This window comes from Athene noctua, chromosome 6 (genome assembly GCF_965140245.1).
Source record: "Athene noctua chromosome 6, bAthNoc1.hap1.1, whole genome shotgun sequence".
NCBI lineage: Eukaryota > Metazoa > Chordata > Aves > Strigiformes > Strigidae > Athene > Athene noctua.
The window spans coordinates 19774161-19794809 of record NC_134042.1 but is presented as its reverse complement, the minus strand read 5'-3'; positions in this window follow the sequence as shown (position 1 = coordinate 19794809).

Sequence of the window (20649 nt, the reverse complement as noted above, 5' to 3'; positions counted from 1 at the left end):
CAGTCCCTTGTAACATGATATTATACAATGCTATATAACAGTCTGCACCAATCAGGCCCTGTGCAAGCCTCTAAAAAGCAAGTTCCTTGCACACAAATTGTTGGGTCTGAAGTTCCCAGGAAGAGAAAAGATGGAAGAAAATAGAGAAGAAAATATTCTAAGAAAAAACATTTTGTTTATAGCAATAAATGTCACTAAATAAATGTCTAGTGAGACAAATATATAAGGTTTTTTATGTACAGCTCATGACATGGTTTGAAAGACCACTTTTTTTTTTTTTTTATTTTTATTATTTGAGTCTGCACATTTGTGCAGTAAGTCACTGGAACTTGTAAAATGGGAATGGATAATTATGGGCAGATACGAAGGTGATGATGCCTTCCTAAATACACTTTTGAAAAGAAGTGACAGTCAGTATAAAACTTGCTTGATAAGTAGTTGCGAAGAGGTAGTAATCACAACATGGATTTTTCTGCATAGAAATAATTACTAAAAACACATTTTAAAAATAAATCCTCAGTTCATGCTTTGGGCATCACAGGACAGCAGTTTTGAGACAAACTATTTGACTTACATTGGAATTAAAGGACAGTTGGATTTACTTCTAGTTTAGTGACAATGTCTTAATGCATAATTTTTAGAAAGCTTTTTCTTCTCTTCAGAACATCTTGAATGATCTGAAAGAAGGTTACTTACATATGAAATTCTGATGAAAGGACTGGAATTTTGTAGAGGGGTTGAGGCTTCTTTTTTTGTCTTGGAAAGGTAGTGGAGGCCTGTTCTGAATTAAAACTAAATCCAGTGTACTCAGACTACTAAATTGAGTGTAGCAATACTGCATAATACATGAACTGGTAGAAAATAACCACACCTCTGAGAAACTAAAAAAGGCAGAACGAAGGTATTTGATTTATTTAAAAAAAAAAAAAAAAGTGGGAGAGTACTTTGTTATATATCACCTCTATCTTCTGTGTTTGAGTGGAATATTTTAGTTTTTTATTATCCCAAGAAAGAATAATTCAGATAGTAGTTGTGAACACTTAAAAGATGCTTATTTACAATACTTAACAATGATACACAGGAAGTCTAAAAACCATGTGCGTAAGTTACTCTGCTGCTTTGGAAAATGGAGAGGCCATGAAATCAGTAGCTTTAATCGCAGAGCTTAGTAACAAATATTTAAAGATTTGTAAAGCTCTCTTCTAAGTAGCATTGTTAGGAGATCTGGAAAAGAGAATAATTCTGAAGTCCCCCATTTTCTCAAAGGTTATTATTAATCTATTCTGATACAATGTTGCTGTTTTTTCAGCAGATGGTTCTATTGCGTTCTGTTTTACAGCTTTCAAAAAACAAATTTCCACTTACAAGTCAAACTTGTTTGAAGTAGAAGTTACATATGACACTGCAGGACCAAAGTCTGCTTCATTTGCTAGTGAGTCTGGAATTTTTGCTTCCATTTGATGAAGACATCAGTAGTTATTTGCACAAATAAAAAAGTGGGATTTGGCTCCCAGAATTTGTGAAACATGTCAAAACTGAATTAGCAAAGTGGGGTTTCAAAACAAATCTGTATTTTACCCAAAAAGATGCTGTTTTCAAATTATTTGGAATATATTCAGTGAGAAAATCTGTTCGCTCTCACTCACCTGATGAAATAGCTCTGGTGTAGTGTCACTGCTCTTAAAAGGTTCTGCCATACGACAGTGGACAAAAGACAGTGCATCATCTCTCAAGCTGATTGCCCCAAGACATTCTGCTATACTGCTGTAGCAGCTGAAACAATAAAATTCACCAAAGCTGCCTTTCTTCTCATGGAAGTACTGGTTAGTTTGCACAGAAAGCCAGCAATGGCTCAGTGCTTCTTTCTCACCCTTTTCTGCCTAGAAAGTTGAAAATAATTATAATGAATTAATATAACTGGAGGAACCTGTCAGAGGATTAAAAAACGCAATGCAGTATCCCTAACGATGTGGAATAGTTAATTAAGTTCTCTTATAAATGAGTTCCAAAAATAACTTACTTTCAGTAAGTTATTCTGAGAAACAGTCACTTTAGCATACCTGAGCTGTAGTGCCTATTAGAAAAGGCCCAATTATCCAGTGATTGGCAGTAAAAGGTGAACTAATGAAGTTCTTAATTAAAAGATTTCCTATTATAATCACCAGTAAGTAACAGAATACGGCATATATAAAGCAGACATAATGTTAGAAGAATATTTCCATTTTGAAACAAAGATTTTGAAAATCGTGTCCTCCTTTGCTTACTGTGCCAAGTCCAAAACGTTACGCTTTTCATGGGTGTAGCTGGCAACGTGCCACTATTGCCCCTCATTAGGGTGTCTTGCTCTGACTCTCCTGCAGTCAGAGGTGTTTCCCTCATCTAACAGGTGGCAGAATTTTCGCTGCTGTTAATATCCAAAGCTGTTTATGTAATACAGAAAAATGATCTGAGATTTTACAGGAGGATACTTCTGTCTTTTCAACTGGCTGCAGAGTTCCCTTAGCTGCCTCTCACTGACAACTTCCCTGAATTTTCACTTACTTCACAGTAAATAGGATATCCTCTGAATATACTGGAACATATGCTCAACAAATACACTGGAATTAAATTTTGGGAAAAAACTTCTGGTTTGGAAGCATGAGATGTATTGACATCCTACTAAAATCTGAATGAAAGGAATTTCTCAGGAGGCGTATGTATGTATCTCCCCATCAGGGTGTAGAAGGACTTGAGGTCATTCTGTCTACATTTCAAGCTCACCACATATAAAGACCTTTGCTCTGAGTGCTGCATAACCATACTAACAGTGCATTAGGCCCAAGATAAAACAGCCTGCTAAGATTAGCTCAAACACCTTGCCATACTGTTCACCTCATTTTAGACAGAGATAGGCATTCACAGATACAGCCCCGGTGATCAGCACTGTATGTGAAGGATGACTTACCAGGCCTATGGGCTTCTTGCCCTTAAGTGCTCCACATAAACACTGCTAAAAATATATACTGCTAATCCTATAGTTCCGAGTTCTGATAAGACAAAGCTTGTAATTTTCATAGCTGATTTGACTCGTTTCTGCAGAACTATGAAATCCAGCAACTTTACTTTGTCCTCTGCATAGCATTCAGGAAGACTCTCAGACCTGTATTTGTTAATCCCTGCAACAGAAACAGAATTTAGCCTAAGATAACATTATATATGTTCTTGACTATTAGGTAATGGTCCTTATATGATGACAGTTTTTCTAAGCTTTCGATGAACTTAATTTTCATTACTCAATCTACCAATCTTCAGGAAGTCAAAAGTATAAAATCAACCTTATAAGGTCACATCTCTTTCAAAATGACCAGTCTGTTTCCATTTCCATCAGGCAGTTGCACAAGCTAAAATTAATATTCACTGGTAGCTGAGTAGTTCTTTCACATGACTAGATCTGTTTTCAGTCTTTGAAATTTTTACTTTATTAGTAATTTTGCCCTAACATTAATTATCACCAAGAGAAACTGTCAAGTGTGATTGGCAAAATCCTTAATTTACCTTTTTTCTGTTCATCTTAATCCATGGGATTTTAATGCATTTGTCTCCATATGAAGTCCCTCAGTACTTTCAAAGGAAAAAGAAAAAACATGTCTGAGCACCTCCAGCTCACCAGAAAGTCTGTAGTATCAAAAGACTTTATTCTACATTTATCTATTTTGATTGCAATGGAGAAGTTAGGCATAGATGTTTTACTTACAGGTTAAAGAACTTTTGTATCTTCCTGTCTTTTTCTCAGTTATAAAGAAAAAAAAAAATTTTTAGAAATAAATATTTCAGGTTTTAAATTTGCATAAGTTTTGGATGCAAAACAAATGTGGGAGCTATTCTAATGTTACATTGAAACAAATGTAGATTGAGATCATCAGAGATGAGTTTGTTGTAAGGAAGTACATGTACAAGATTAAAAACCCAAGTCCCTGTTACCTAACATGACATGTTTCCTGTGAAGCTATATTAACTGCCAATGAAGACTCTGAAAAGGGAATTTTGGAGCATTTCTGTATGTTAGAGACTATGATCTCCTATTAACCATTCTAGAGGAGAAGAAAAAGATCTTTTAGACTCAATAATCCTTATAATGTGTTCATCATCCAACAAGTTTGAATCTAAAGCTATAGGCTTTAATTTATTGGGAGTTAGACATCTATTTGATGGCTGCAAAACACCCAGGAAAAATGTGGTCATGGATAATAACCCATGAGAACAGAGAAACTAGCTATCTAGTTAATGAGGTTAAACTACAGTATCTTGTCCATCATCATGAGCTAAATCACTGGGATCTTTTAGACACAAATGACTGGGACATTTTTACAGAGACATGAAAATTTAGAGAAACAGCTTTCAAAGAAGAACCAGAGAATTGAGCTGGTGCAATGAAAATCTAAAACTGAACTATAGTATCTTACTGTGGTGGTATATAGTTTGGGATCATTACTCACTAAATGCCATTTGTCATTGATTAAGAATATTTGATTAGGTTAAAGCTGCTGAAGTTTCAGGGGAATAAGCAAACAGCAGCTTTTTTGACCCGTTTGTTTCACTGCAAAAACCTTCCCGTACCATAAAATATTTATAACATAGCTTTGAGTAATAAAAAGGACTATTCTCCTCCATTCCACTGTTCATATTCTGTTTAATTTTGTCAGTACAAATAATGTTAATAACTTTAACAATGAAAACAGTTTTTAACTGTGTCACATTTAATACTCTTTTCATCTCACAGTCAGATTTTTCAAGAGACAATTAATCTAGTAAGTATGGAGCTGTTTTGACCTAATTAGCAAAGTAGTGAGCTTAATTTTGAGCGATACAGAGAAAGCATTTTGTCACTGCAAAAAAGCAACAAATCAGTTGTAACTTTCGATGTCCCATTGAACTTTATTACATCATGTGTAGTATAGACCACTGACATAATCCACCTCTGATTTTGAGACCTCAAGGAAGGGTGGCTGTGGCAGTGCCCTTTGAAATAACACGGAGCTTCAGCTCCCATGTCAACATGCTCTAATCAGTGCAGTCTTTTCTGTTGCAGGGTCTTCCACCTTATAACTGACCCTGACATATGCTATTCACTCTACCCCTTGGCTTTGGACATATAATTCCTGTCATGGTCAATTATTAGGTGATAGAGCCTGTAACCACAGGGACCATTGCTTAAAATCATCCTACACAGAAAGCCCTGAAGTGACCAAATCTAACTGGAGGGAAAGAAGGGATCTAGTCTTTGATAAAACTAATATTCTTTTCACTTCTGTATAGAAAAATGTCAATTTCCATCATCCTATATATTACTGAGACAAATGGTGACAGTGCTATTTCAGAAACAGGTTAAGGAAAAGTACAAAAGCCTTTACCCAACTCAACATACTCTGAAATGAGGAAATTGTCTGTATGAGCATACAGTATGCATAAAAATTAGATTACACTACATTTGAAAGGCAGATGAGAGTTTAAGAGTGACAAGTGGGCAAGTGCTAAAAATAAGGGCATGTTACTTCCTTTCCAACACTGCTTTGTCTGTATGCTTTCTTCAATGTTGTTTAAGCTTTGAAGTAAAGAAATACTTTGCAAGACTCTGAAAGATACTTCTGATTGCTATATCGATAAGAACTGGTTTTGAACAAAAAGATTTCTTCTAGTTGTCGTGTTAGTTCTGTAATGCCTGAGAAATTGGGCAAAGACAAAAACCAGAACACCTGCTCTCTGGTCTTAGTGTAAGCATTATGATTTTCAAAACCATACAGTTTTGCAGTCATTGTATTACTGGAATAACGTTACAGAATCATTTCAACTTCAGGAATAAGAGGTTAGACAAGAGCAGAAGTTTACCATCCATCCGCAGAGATTTACTTGAAAGGCCAGGTTGTGAACTGTGAGTTCATTTCACAGATTCTCTGGCCGTAGACACCTATACCATTACCCCAGAGAGACAGCCATCCCCGCTTTTAGCTGTGTAGACATTAATTTCAATTTGCTAGTTGCCATCGCCTGGTTTATGTTGTTTATTTGGTTTTTTGGTTGGCTGGGGGTTTTTTTGGAATAGCTGAAGGGAATTTTAATAATAGTCTTCTCAGTCGCAAATTATTATCTACAGGATAATAATCCACTGATTTGTTTCACTGTTGACAATTTACTTAATTCTCTTATACCTAAGCAACCCAGCTCAGAAATAATCCTTATAAGACCTTTGAAAATCTGCTGAGTTTTACAGATAATACAAGATATAATGTTCTGAAAAATGTGATTTGATTATATCTTTATACATATCTTAGCCTGAATAGACAAAGCTCTAATTAACATTCATACAATTATCTAAGTCTTTTAAAATCCCATCTGTACAGTTTGTCTTAATGATGTATACATAGCATAGCAAACCCAATAAATACCAAACACATACAATGCAAGTGCTTTTAATTTAAACCATACCGCTGATTAATGATGGAGTATTCTGAAGCTGTGGTACATGTTCTATATTTTAATTGTACGGTTGTCTTAAGGCTTGAACACCTTCCCGCTGAAGGGCACAGTCCTGTGTATATATCTGGGAGCTGTTACTCCAGCAACTGCTGTTAATGTGTGCAGTATCCAAGCAAGTCAACTTTGGAAACTACTGATTTAGCTGCATGTGAGTGCCTTTACCAGAATGTGTAACCCAGCTTAGGTGTTTGCAAGACAAAAAAACTTAAAGTTACTGAACCTATTGATATATGCAAATACCAAATTTCCACAGCTTCAGAATAAAAAAAAAAAAAAAAGTGCCGTTCCTAACATACATGCTTTTTATCTACCCTGCACATATCACACGACATCCTAAACATTATTTCATAGAAGAGTTAATTCAGCTTTCAGCAGTCTGCAGTCTATGAAGCAAGGAGAATAACTCCTGGCTGGTTTATGGGTTTAGAGCATGATTGAATATGCTAACAGGGCTCCATGAAGTACTCATTTCAATATATATAATGTATTTTTAAAATATTTCATCTCTATACAGGTCTTATCCTCTAAATAAGTGGAGCGTCTCTATTTCCCTTAAGAAGCAGAGGCAGTAGAGCCCAAAAATACTGAAACAGCACCAGTGATCTGATTCTTGGAATTTTATTCTCCGGTCAATAACTTGTTGATCATTTCATGATAATTCATGCAACTTTAGTTGCTCTTTGTTTCAGTTTCTCTGTCTGTAAAGTGGACATAGCTATATCTTGCAGAGTATTTTGAGATTTATATGGGGTTACAAAACATCACTGTAATAAATATTTTAAAAAGAGATTTTTCAGAAATCTTTTAACTCTGTTGCAAAGATCAGTCCATAACATTTAGATTATGGCAGTTAAGGTAAAGACTTTGTGTCTGATGAATAAGATTATTTACAGTTTTAAAAAATTTATAAGATTAGCTTATTTTTAATGTCTGTGTGCCGGTTCTTCTGGGGAAGTATGCAGGGACATCACAAACAGTGTTTAAATCTCACCACGGCAACTGATTTTTCTGTGCTCTATCAATAACATATTTGCAGAACTGCCAGATGGGGAGAGAAACTGCAGTGAGAAAATAATGGTCAGGTTTGTAGTACAACAAGAAAAAAGGATCAGACATTAGATACATGATTTTAAAAGCATATTTTGAATAACTTTACACATATAACAAACTTCTTAAATACAAGCTTTGCATTGATCTCTCTGCCAGAATGACAAAAGAAAAAAGCTGACACAAATCCCAACCAAATACAATTAATCCAAAATATAAAAATGGTAAATATTTGAAGATAAATCTTGTGGCAGTATGGGAGTCAGAAGGTTACGATGAGCTTTGCAGTAAAGATTTCTAATAGAGTATATCCTGTCTCTCCTTCTTCCATTATGTAGAAGATTGGTAAAAAAGCAGAGCTTTGAAAAATTTGATTCTCCCAGGCTTCTCTGTATACAACAGCATTAAAACCAAACATTTAAAGACAGCAAACTTGCAAAACCTCAGTGAATTTTTTAACCCATTTTCAGGCAGCATTAGATCAACAACAGAAATAATTGCTGTCAGTTTGTACTTTTTGACCAATAATTCTCTGTATTTCCTGCAAGAAACTTGAGTGATGCAAATGACCTTATTTTTACAGCATGCTTTTATTAAATAGTTTATTATTTTGGCAGACTAATAAAGATTTTGGTATTTGCTTTTATTTGCAATAATATTACCACCACATAAAAAAGGATTTTATGTTCTTTTTGAGGAACAAGGAGGATAAAAGTGTTGATGGATAGTGCAACTAAGGCATCAGCAATGAGCTGGAAATGAGACACATAAATATGAAAGCAGAGCTAAGAAAATAGAACTGCACCCTTGGCCTTTCTTAAAAGAACACGCACATGCCATGGTTCATTCATACAGTTACAGAAACTCCTTTTGTTTTCAGTAAGTCAGTGAAAATATGCAAGGACCAAAATATTACTAAGATTCTTAGTTGTTTGGCTTATTTCTCTAGTTAATGCGGTCGTCAAATGTTTCTAAACATTTAGAGAAATGACTGGTGATGATGATTTTTATTTTATTTGAAGTACAAATTTGCCCCTCTTTCTAGTTATGTCTTAGCCAAAGGTGGTATAACAATATCGGTTTTCAGTTTTTCCTTTTTCGCCCCCAAATAGACCTAATTCTTCAAAGATCAAAGAGCAGAGACCTAGTAACCAGATTAGACAATCCCACATAAATTTTAAAAACAAAATCATCAGTCCTCTAATCAAAAAAGCCTAGATAGCATGTAATAGCATTACATTTATTTTATCTCGAATGAGGTGGTTTCATTTCAGATTGAAAAACTGTGACTACAGGGGGTATTTGTTACTGCATAAAATTTTACATCTAGAGTTCACAGTACTCAGCAGTGCATAAGAGTTTACATCAATACAGATTACATCTATTGTAATCTGAACCTTAATTTCTTAAAATAAGGAACATATTTATTCAGACAATTGGATATGCCTCAGAAATAATGATATTCACTTGATTTGAGGGCACAAGATCTGAATTTTACATCTAGTCACCCCTCAAAAAGACAGTTGATGCAGAAAATTGTGGACACTGCTAAGCAAACAAAATTTTGCCTCACTGAAAATTGTATGTTCTCTTTGCCTTTTTCTAAAAGGCAGTCAGTAAGTAGGAATCATGAAGTATGAGTGTCATAGAAGAATAAATCTAACAATTAATTATATGTCAAGGCTTAAGAATCAAAAAACTGCTTATGCCCATTGCCAGTCATTCACTCCCTGTCAGTAGTAGTTCACATCTTTCCTGGGATGGCATCCAACCACAGTGGCATCTAAAATATAGCAGGCTATATTGTTACAGTTGGAGGTGAAATCGAAAGTTGCACCAAACAGAAGTGACAAATTCACATTGCTCAGTGTTGCCTAGCAATAAGAGATGAGTTTATTATGAACACTGACTCTATCCATCGCAAAGGGGCTTTGTATTCACACCAAAATGCCACTATTCTTACAGGCAAAAGGGGCAAAAATAGAGTGGGCAGAAGGAGGAAACAGTCGTAGTAGCTGTAAGCACTTTCTATATTTCAAGATTCCTCTGTCTCTTGGGAACTGCCTAGGAAGGAAAGGGCAGAGCCTGCCTCTAGCTGAACTCTTGAGATTGGCCAGGTAGCTTGTTAAGGACCATCTTAATCGTCCTTTTGAACGCCCGTAGTAGTGCTGTTTCCTTAGTAATGTGCTTGTAAGTCAGAAACTTCAAATATGTAAAATCTTTACTGAATGTTCTCAAGGACTGCTCAGTAGTTGTTTTCATTGTACCGAGCTTTCCATTTGCTTCAGCTTTTTTTATTTTTTTTATTTTTTTTTAATTTTTTTAAAAATTTTTTTTTTAGGGAAAAAGACTTCAGGGAGCTTTTTCATCCTCAGACACGTTGTTTTCCTTTTTAACCACTGTTTATATGGGAGAACATTTATTTCTGTCTTATCTTAGACATTGGACTATTCTCTCAAGGTATTAAGGTTCAGATAAACAGAATTTTCAAGAAATATTTAGGTATCCTTGAAGACCTTACTGGCTACCCACCCATATTTTTAGGCAGCTAATCAATTTTTAAAATCTCCACAATTGCTCCTATTAAAAAAACCTTCAATAACTGATCTGTTTCTGTGCTTTTATGCCATCTGCATTTTTGACAACTGAATATTTTTGACAGCATGGTCCATTGTGCCCAAGTTCACATCAGTTTTTTTCCTCTTTTTTTTTTAAACATCACATGACTACATATATGATAAGAAAAGGGGTTATATCACACATTTTGCTTTACAGATTGGTGTTTACAGTGGATTTTTTGAAGTGACAAAAAATATGCAAGAAGTATTTCTATTATCAGTATTATAATAGATTCATCAAATGCTATGTAAATCAAGTACACTGAAGTTAAAAAACAGTTGTGATATTAAGAAGCTTTAGAAACAATACAAAAACTAAAGATGAAGTTTAGAGGTTATCTAGTTTAGGTAAAAGAGGATGAAGTCTCGATAAAAATTGCTCTCTTCTATATTTATGAAATGGTTAATTAAAAATGCTAATGAAGAATTATCTCCTGAGCTTGCTTGTTCACCTAGCCAAATTAACTGAAGCTTTAAAAATTTGAGAGTTTAATTTTTATAATTTGTGTGCAAAATGCAGCTATTGTCTCAAATTCTCAATTATGCAGTAAGCTTTGCAGGTACAAAACCGAGGTACTTAGATTTTGTAAATGTTTTTGTAGAACCTTTAGTAACTTTGGTCCTTTCTTTATTTCAGATTCAACGTGTTACAAACAAACATATTCCACCTGTTACAACAATCTGGCATATTACTTTCTTGATACGTGATGATACAATACCTCTCAGGTTTGCTGAGTAGCAAAGAGAAATGTAAGCAAATGAAAAGGTTTTCCACTTTCACAGTTTTTTTCTGCTTGGGGTTCTGTTTGTCTGAGAACTGTATGAATAGAAGCCATATTTTATAGTATTTCTTTAACCTCTGCCATCTGGTGTAGGTTAGTTTTTCCACTGCCAACATATCCTAGAGGCCCCAGTACCAAAATGTTTAATTTCTAAGTAAACATTTGGACTTTATAAATCCAGTTTAAAAAAAGAGATTATTTTTTTAAACTATATATTGCATTTGCCACTACTAATGACATTAATAAACACATAGACAAGTATGTGGGTTTAAAGGCTTCTGGCCACAACTTTATTTTCTGTAGCAGAACTCCAGAGATGTCAGGTCACCCGACATCTTTAATCACTGAATCATACTCAGTTATCACAAAGGCACTTGAATATCCTCTGCTGACCTAAAGCCTGAAGTTGTGTCAAGGGATTTGTACCAACATAGCCAAACCTTCCAAATCAAGCATGGTTTCAGGCAGATAATACTCACCCATGCCAAAGCCAAAGCTTCAGCTGCTCTATTTTTTTAATATAAACTGAACTTCAACAAGAGAGGATTGTTGCTACAAAAGAATTTGGCAAGTAGGTAACCACCTAAAAAAATAAGGAATGCAATAACCATATCTCCATCAACTTCCTTATGTTGTATCTGAGGAAAAAAATCCCATAAAAACTGAGTGTCATAATTTTACTACCAGGAGAAGAGAATAATTTCTAAATTTACAAAAACATAATGTTATGTTTTGTACTAGCCAGCAGATTCTGAGATCTCAATTTGAAAACATGCAGTAATGTTGATTGTCCCAAGTTGATCTTTAGTCGGAGTGAAAAACTGAAAAAATCTTGTTTCCACTGAGAATGGGCAGGCATACGGAGTTCATCTTAATTGGTATTCTTGAGAGGCAGATAGCCACTGGGGAAAAGACACGTAGATAATATGGATGCAGATAATAAGGGAGAGCATTAAAATCTGTGTATAAGGAGATCTGAAGGGTAAAGAAAAGGAAAATAACTATCTTGTTACTTAATTCTGATTTGGGAAAAGGTCTGAAAAAACCCTTAGGAACTCCCACTTCTTTCCATGTCCACCTGGTTAAAAATTTTTTTGTGTGTTTATCCCTAAATTCTAAAATATCAGTGATATCTTGGTTTGCCACCTTCTCCTGAAGACTTTCCTACTCCTGAAGAGTTTTCAGAAACATGTTTTTGGCACATGCTGATTCCTTTAATGAAAATTCACAAAAGGTCTTTACTTCTTACTGTTTATTCAGTTTCAAATTAAACAAGTGTTAAAAACAAAGAACAGTAAATAATCTAATTAACAAGTGGCTCTTTTCTAAGGACTGAGCTGTAGTGCAAAAGTTGTACCCATTTAATTTAATTCATTTAGAATTTGACTAGTTTAATCAGTGCAATCTGGTCATGAAGATTCATGATATTTTTAATTTAAATTATAATTCTCTTGGGGCATCTGCTGAACAGTATGGATGCAGAGGTGACGTATCACCTTTCAGCCAATCTGGGATGTGAAATTCTGTATTACTCTGCAAGACCACTAATTGCAATTTTTTTAGTGTTCTTAGTTATAAACAGCAGCATCTGGGGAACAAGCATCTTGTCTCTACCATGGGATAGTGACTTCTCCTGCCCAGATGGACAACTGGTTAAATTGCCCCAATATGAGTCATCAGAACTGATAAATCAGTGCCCATACTGCAGTCTGTTTCGTCATCAGTGAAACTTGTTTGGTTGAATTCAGTCATCTTCTGATACTAGCTTACTTTGAGACTTTTCACATTTTTTCACTGTGCTCCTTAAACCTTGTTGTGTTGAGGTGACAGTTTAGACATGACCTGAAAGATTTACCTCAGTAGTTCGTAGTCACCATTGTTTAGGAAGCCTGGCAAATCTGTTCTTTGATTGGTGTTGCATCTGGACTTTCGCTCTCTTCTCAGCACCTCTTACCAGTCAGCTCACTCTCTGATTCACTTCTAATTCCCAGTGAAGTCCAGCCTGGATGTCCTGTGTCCAGACAGGCATTTTAACTATTGGCGTAGAGAGGGTTTAGCCTTAAGAAAACAGACGTGCGCTACTAGTCCATCTTTTTATCTCCCCTCTTCTGCCACAGTTTTTCTTGTAAACGTTTGGTCAGTGTAACTGAATTTTTAAAAGGACTGAAGATCACAACATTCCTGCAGGTTTTGTGAACATAAACACCTGTGTGAGAAGAAAAAAAATTAATGTCAGAGCTCGAAGGAAAAGACTAAAGTTAGTAGTTACATATTTGACCACCCATTAAACATGCAATGCAGAGCCTGCCACAACACTGTGCTGCTGTTTGCCACATCAGTAGTAAAAAGATATAGAAAGAATCTGGGAGTATTTTAATGAAATTACATCTTTTGTTGTTCCTATCTTAAAGCTGAGTGCTAAATCAGTCCTAAGTCACAACCTCCTCCAAAGTAGATTGGAGGGGAGGACCTCAGACTGAACTCTAGCACACAGACTGAACTGATAGACCTAACTCGTTCTGTGGGCTCCGACTTTCCTCTCTATATTTCCTACTTAACAGCAACCTTCTGTGTTTTTCACTAACTTAAATCCTATTCAGGTCTGTCTGCAGCCAGTCTGCCTGCCAAGTGTGGGCTAAGGGTTTCACTTGGCAACAGTGCCACGCTAGGTACTGGAGTGCCTGGCCTTGTGGTGCCATTGTGAGGCCTTAGGTGTTCTCAAAAGCATGGCTGTGATTCCCATATACACCATAATTAGTCCAATAAGAATGAAACTCTATCTTTAAATTCTATATAGAAGTGAATTTACCTACAGATGCAAAGTGGTGTTGAAGTAAGTGGATTTATGTCAGAAGTAAATAGTTTCCATGATTTAGATTGTTATATTTGCTAAGTACCCAAATCCTTATTTAATAATTACTGTGTTTTTATAGACGTGATAAGCATATAAGGGACACATGATCACATATCATGTATATATTGCCTATTTTTATTAGGTGACTTATGTATGGAGAACAAGATGAGCTGCATCATACATAACATATATCTATCCAGGGACAGTAAATAATAAACAGTCTCTGGGGCTTGGCAGAAGTTTCATTCAAGGGCCATCATGGACTTTGCATAGTTTTGTTTATTGTATAAAAGTAGTCAAATAAATTTTCAGACATTGAAAGTGTATTTTTCTATAACACAAATTCTTAAGCAGGTTTCTTGGCATGCATTTTGTTTATACTGTGCTTGAGGTTGTTTATGGCATTAGTGGTTTGTGTGTTTGTGCATGTTTGCATTCTGTCTGTTTATGAAGTATTTCACTGGTACCCTTACACAGCATGTGGTCGGTCGAAGATTATTTTTGATAGCATGTGTAGTCATCATGAGTTTTGGTGAAAGGCTTTTAAACTAAGGTAGGTTAAACAATGCTTATCTGCAGTTATGTAAAGAGAAACTTGCAGGTTGTACTCATCTTCACAGAAACTAGATACAAAAAATACCTGCACTGTTATAAATATGGAAGTGTGAGTTGGTGCCAATTTTTTCAATAATCATGTCAGTTTGGTATATTTGAGGTTCATAAAGATGGGCCAATTCTATTAATAACTGGAATATTAGTATATTTTTATTATCCTAGATGTCAAAAATAATTAACAGATTACTCATTATATTATGATAATACTATGTGTGCAAATAATTTTTGAAATTAACTACAGAAGCAAAACCAAACATCTAACAAGGATGATTTAAATCACTTCAGTCTGTAATTGACAGCTAAGTATAGGCAATACTTTCAGGACCCACAGACGGGGTTGTGAAATTAATCTGGTAATTACACTGGGTTTAGAGTGTTAGTTGATACTTTTTCCTGGTGTTTTGAAAGTATAGGTTGTTTCAAATGTGTCTAACAAGACATTACAGGAATACTATTTACAAAAAAATGTAGATGCTGAGAAGTTCTAGACACTTACAAGCATCAGTTCAGTAAGGATTTTGAGGACACTAAAGAATAAAATATTGTTGCTTTATTTAGATGCCTAACTGCTACTTTAAGAACATAATTCTCCCCATGAATCTTGTCCTAAAGTTCAAGAAACTCTGCTTCTGAAGAAATTGTTGGGAATGTACATGAAAATTGGAAGAAACAGAGCTGACCAATAATAAATGGTTATTAAAATTCCACTTGTGAGTACTGTTTCATTGCTATTTTTACTAAAACTCTTTACAGGTATAAACTCTTCACATAAACTCTGTGTATCAGCTTCAATTTTCTTGAGAATATTTTCATACAGGTATACCTCTTTTCTTCCTACCAGAATAATATTAGAGACTTTTCTAATACTTCTTTTACATTGCTGAAGTGTGCATTTATGAGAGCTTAAAATACATTTCATTAAGATTATCTTTCTTTGAATATGAATTAATGAATATCAGTGAAAACATTTCATTTATGTTGTGCATTTTTTTATCTACTTTCTGAATGTACAATATTATACTGCTGTATCATTTATAACACCATGCTGTGCTGCACAACTACAGCTGCTTTTTATGTATAACACTGTGACATACAGTGAGACCTTTGCTTAAGAATAATTATTTAAGTGACTTTAAGTGAATTAGAAGATAGCTAAAGGTGGGATTCAGACCCTCTAGCTACTCTTTCTGCTTGTAACGTGCCATACCTATGTTATTCCTGAGAAGCCTAAATTCAATCCACAGAAAATAATATTTCTGTGCCTCAAGACATAGGAGCCATTCATACAGAAATGAGAAGCAAAATGTGTACAGAAATAAACTTTACATCTTATGACAGTAGCAGCAGGTTCATAGTGTCAGGAAGAAAAAAAATGATGAAAGGAAGCCAAGTCTGACAAACTGAATTGTGGCTCATCTGAATGTTGTTGAACTTCGTTTCACTAACAAAGCAGTGGTATATTTTTTTTCATGAAATAATAATTTACAGTTAAAAAAGGGAAAATTGTAAAAGTTCCTTCAGATCACCATAATATAGTAAGTAGTTTTAATATAAACGTGTATATATATAAAATATAAATTCATAGATCTTGGCATATAAGTATTCTTCATATTTTAAATTGGGAGCAGAGAAGAGAATTTTAATAAAAGCTAAATGATGACACAAAGGACTGAATTTTGCAATAATTTGTGTGGAAATGTATATCCATGCAGAATTGATGTTAAAATCTAAATAATCACTATAGAAGGAGTACTCTATTTCTATGTATAATGTAGACTATGTATACTATATTATTATATATTGAAAGAATACATAGCTTATTGAAGATGCACATCTTATATATATATATATATAGTTCTATACCCTATCTGTACTTAGATTCTATCTTCTAGTTCTTGTTTTTGTATAAATCAGAAATGATTCTGATAAAGTCAATGCTTAAAATGTTGTAAGAGGTTATCATCAAGTCCATTATATATAGTAAACACATATTAACATTTAAGAGATGAGCCAAGACAATACTTAACTACTTATTTTGGGCTGTGTCCAAATACTGGCTCATATGCTAACTACCCACAAGTATAGTATTTTGATAATATTCTTCAGCAGGCATATTTTTATGTTGTAAAGAAGACCTGTGTAACTTGGGTGTTCTTAAAAATAGAACTTAACTTTTATGCTATTTAAGTGTTTTCAGTGTTTTAGCCTTGATATCCTCCATTTTGTGCTTCCAGTGCAGTGAGAGTACTGCTGAAACAACAATTTAACTTCCAGGAAAGTTCAGCAGATCTTTTGGGACTTGCAGGATGTAAGAAGTCAGGCACTGTTCAAGTGAGCATGATATTCACAACCCTCTAGAAAGCATTTTTAAACCCTGAGAAAGTATTTTTGATTTTGAAAACAATATTACAATTATTGTCCAAAATTTTGCTTTTAATATATGAAAACATCCCAGAGGATTGAAAACATGTTCTGCTTCATTATATGTATTGGCTTCAGACATCATTACCCACTAAAAGTCACTTCAGTTCCAGGTGTGACTATTTGCTGTATAAGAAATCCAGCAGCTAGTTAATTACCCACTTCAAAAATAAAATTCTGTCCTTAAGACAAAAGGAGAAGGACACTTTTCATGACATTTCCAATGAACTGGAACTTCTTGCTTCAAATGATATTCCAACAACTTGCTTTTTCTCTTGGAACTGGGTCAGAGTTTTTCTAGCCTTGATAGAATTGGCATCCTTTCTCCAAATTGAAATATGCCAGCCGTAGTACTTTTTCAGTAATATAGTTATCATGCAGAAAATCTTTGATAAGGCCACATATGCAACATTTGTGTTATAGACATCCACGAACCTGCAAGGTTATGTGACTGTGAGTAACCCCTTCTGCCATTTGATGTTACTAAGACTTCAAAAGGCTTGACCGTGAGACAGACTTCTTTTTCCCCCAAAGGCTCAACATTCTTTTTGTGCTACATTTTTCAGAAGAACTCTTTGTTTGAAGAAGCTGGGCAGGGTAAAGCTGGCAGACTGGAACACTGCCCTGATGTGTTGTGACAGACATGTAATCTGCCATTTGACCACTGGTTCACACATCAGTGTTAATGTGAATGTGACACCTCTCAGCATACTGTTAATCATGCATTACTCTTCTGTCTAAAATGTGGAGATGTGGAGTAGACTTTTATTCTTTTTAGAAGACTACACAAAAAAATCTAGTGAAATGAAAATTTACAGCCATAAAGGCAAACTGATTGACAGCTGCAAATCATAGTCACAGCAACATTGATATATACATATTTATAGATCTCCAGATTTCAAAACTAAAAAGGATCATTAGAGCATTCTGCTTAATCTAATGCATTCCTATTCCAAACGTGCAAGGAGTCAAATATATAGTCCCATGTCAAGTGTGAGGAAACCTAGAAGATGGCCTTCCATAGTCCAGAAATGAGATCAAATTCAGCTTTCTTTTCCTCACTAACACTTTTTTGTCTCTTAGGTTTTGTTTCCTTTTCTCCTGGTGTTTCATCACCAAAGTGCCCAGGAGTTCATCTGCTTTCATTCAACTGAAATGCATGTACCAGATGGTGCAAATAGCCCAGTATATTTCAATCCTGTATCCATGTCAAAAAACAGGCAGACTGCTGCAATTCTTGGTTGCTGCACCTCATGGTATCAAAGGCTGGCTAAGAAGACTGACACTGCTTGACAATGAATAAGATTTTTCAGGTCTGGCAGGGAAGTTGCTTTGGAAGCTAAAATTCTGCTTCTACTCTGTAGGAGTTGCTTTTCATGATTAATTAATTGTGTTTACGCTAATCTACAAAGAATGTAAAGAAATATAAAAATAGAGTTACAGAAATGTGTCTAGTTAGGATACTTTATAGTAACCATTTCATCCCCTGTATTTTAAGTATATTACCTATTTGCTTGTTAGAATTATAATAGAAATTGACCTAGAATAGAAAGTTTCATATTGTACTTTTCAGCATACTTTTACAGGAGGATCAGTGCAATCTGCTTTTGCTATGTGAACAGCCTAGATCACTGATCTCCTTAGGTCAGTGAAGTCTGAAAGTATCTTGAGGGCCAGGCAGTGCAGTGAAGGTCACTAGCTGCTTTCATCTGATACCAGCTGCTTGGCTGTATTGACACTTTCAAAATATGTCCATAGTAAAGCCTTACACTTGCAAAAGCCGTAGCTCTAGAAAAATAATTATATGAGGTTTAGAAAAGTGGGAACTTCCATTTGTCATGGAAAACAGAAACTGGAGAGAGTGGTTGAAAGCTGTTGCAGCAAGGGTTGACATTCTCTCTGTTAGTTTTCTGACTCCTCAGTGCTGTAACAATGACACAGAGTACAAGAGTTATACCTTCCTATTCATTCTGCTGGCATGTTACTAATCCCACAAGAGAGGACTCGTGTAAAATACCTTTGGACATCAATGCAGTGCTTTCTCCCCCTGTCCTCTGTCACATCTGCAAGAGTGTGTGTCCCATTAAGACCCAGGCAAAGTATTACCCTGCCTGTTTCAGAGTTACTTATGCATTTCTTTATCTCCCCCTTGTTTACAAGCTAGGATATGAGAAATTTAAAACCTGCTGGAGCATTCTGATTTGACTGATTTTGGTGGTCTGTGGGATGATTTATAAGTGTCCCAGGAAGGGACCTACAGCACTCTTTTACCTGTTTAACCTCCCTGTCAAGCTTTAAGGCTTTTCCCTGTATTTTTTATTTTATTGAAAATTCATCATTGTTCTGAATCCCCAAACAAAATTTTTACCACTGAAGAAACAGAGACCTGATTTGGAAAGTTATCTTCCTTCCTGAACAAAGAATTTCAGGACAGAACAGAGTACCACAGAAACACTGACATAGTTGAAAGATCTGTTTTATAAGGAATTATAATAGAGTTAGCTGCACATTCATTTTGTATAGGTGTAAGCATACCACATACATGGATATTCTTGTTGACAAATCTATTTATATGTATTTGTATCTATATTCAGAAGCTCTAGTTTGTCTGCAGTTGTGGTGTAGGTGATTCTTCTCATGTGTGTTATAGTTACAGAAGTATAAATTTAAGCAGAGATTATAAGAAAAAGAATTGTTTATTTAGCTCAAGGCAAGTAATAGGCTAGGTAAGAATCATCAAACAGGTCATGACAGCAATTTATATTTACTGTAAAGGTGTACAAAATAAGGCAGGAGAGAAATGTTATTTAATATGATGAATAGGAGGGCCATTAAGTCTGGTGGGATGAAGGTGATAAAAGAAAGTTTAGACTTATTACCCGAAAAAATCTGGAGAGCAAACTAGTAGCACTAAATGACTGTATGATCTCTACAGGGAAACATTAACAATCCAATTGCTTAAGATTTTTGAGAGGCCATAGGAACAGCAAAATACATGGTGAGGAAGAAGCTTGAATTGGCAGGTAGATGGATTAGCTGACCTATTAGTTCTTTCTATTGCAAACTTCTATGATTTTATGTGGGGAAAATTCCTTTTCAACCCACGCTGGCAATCTGTTTATGTTCTGAAGTATGATGATTGACATCCCTTTTAACTTTTAACCTAAAGAATGTCTCTGCAAGTGTTATTCCTACATATAAATGTCTAATGCTTTTAATAAAAAAAAAAAAAAAAAAAAAGTCTCTCAATTAGGGGACTGTATCCATGTGCAAATGCAGAATGGAGATCACAACAGAGTCTGAGGTGTTATAGCGGCATGGGCAGCCCTCCCACTCAGGAAGGATAGGGCGTTGAGAAGGAAAAGGGAGCATTTGGGACTTAAAGACTAGAGAGAGAGTGGAGGCAAATAAGAGAAAAGTGGATTAAAACAGTCAGAAAGAAGGTTATACTTTTTGTTGAATGGGGGAATAAGAATGAAAAGAATAGAGAGAAATGGGAAGGTGGAAAGGTATAAGAACAGAGAAGCAACATAGGAGGGGAGAACTAACTTATGGAGTAGAAGAACAAGAAGAAATAACGATGTGATCCTGTTATGGTGCCAGAGTACTTCCTACTTGTGTTTACCCTTGGTTCATCCACATGCAGCCTTAACATTTTTTTCGTTTCAAACAGTGTAATACTTAGTAAGCATCACTGAAGTACAGTGTGTAGATTTTTGTAGCAAATAATGTATTTCACAATTAAAACTCAGCCTATCCACCTTTCCTGTGAAAGTAAAGCCCACCTAAAGATAGAGTA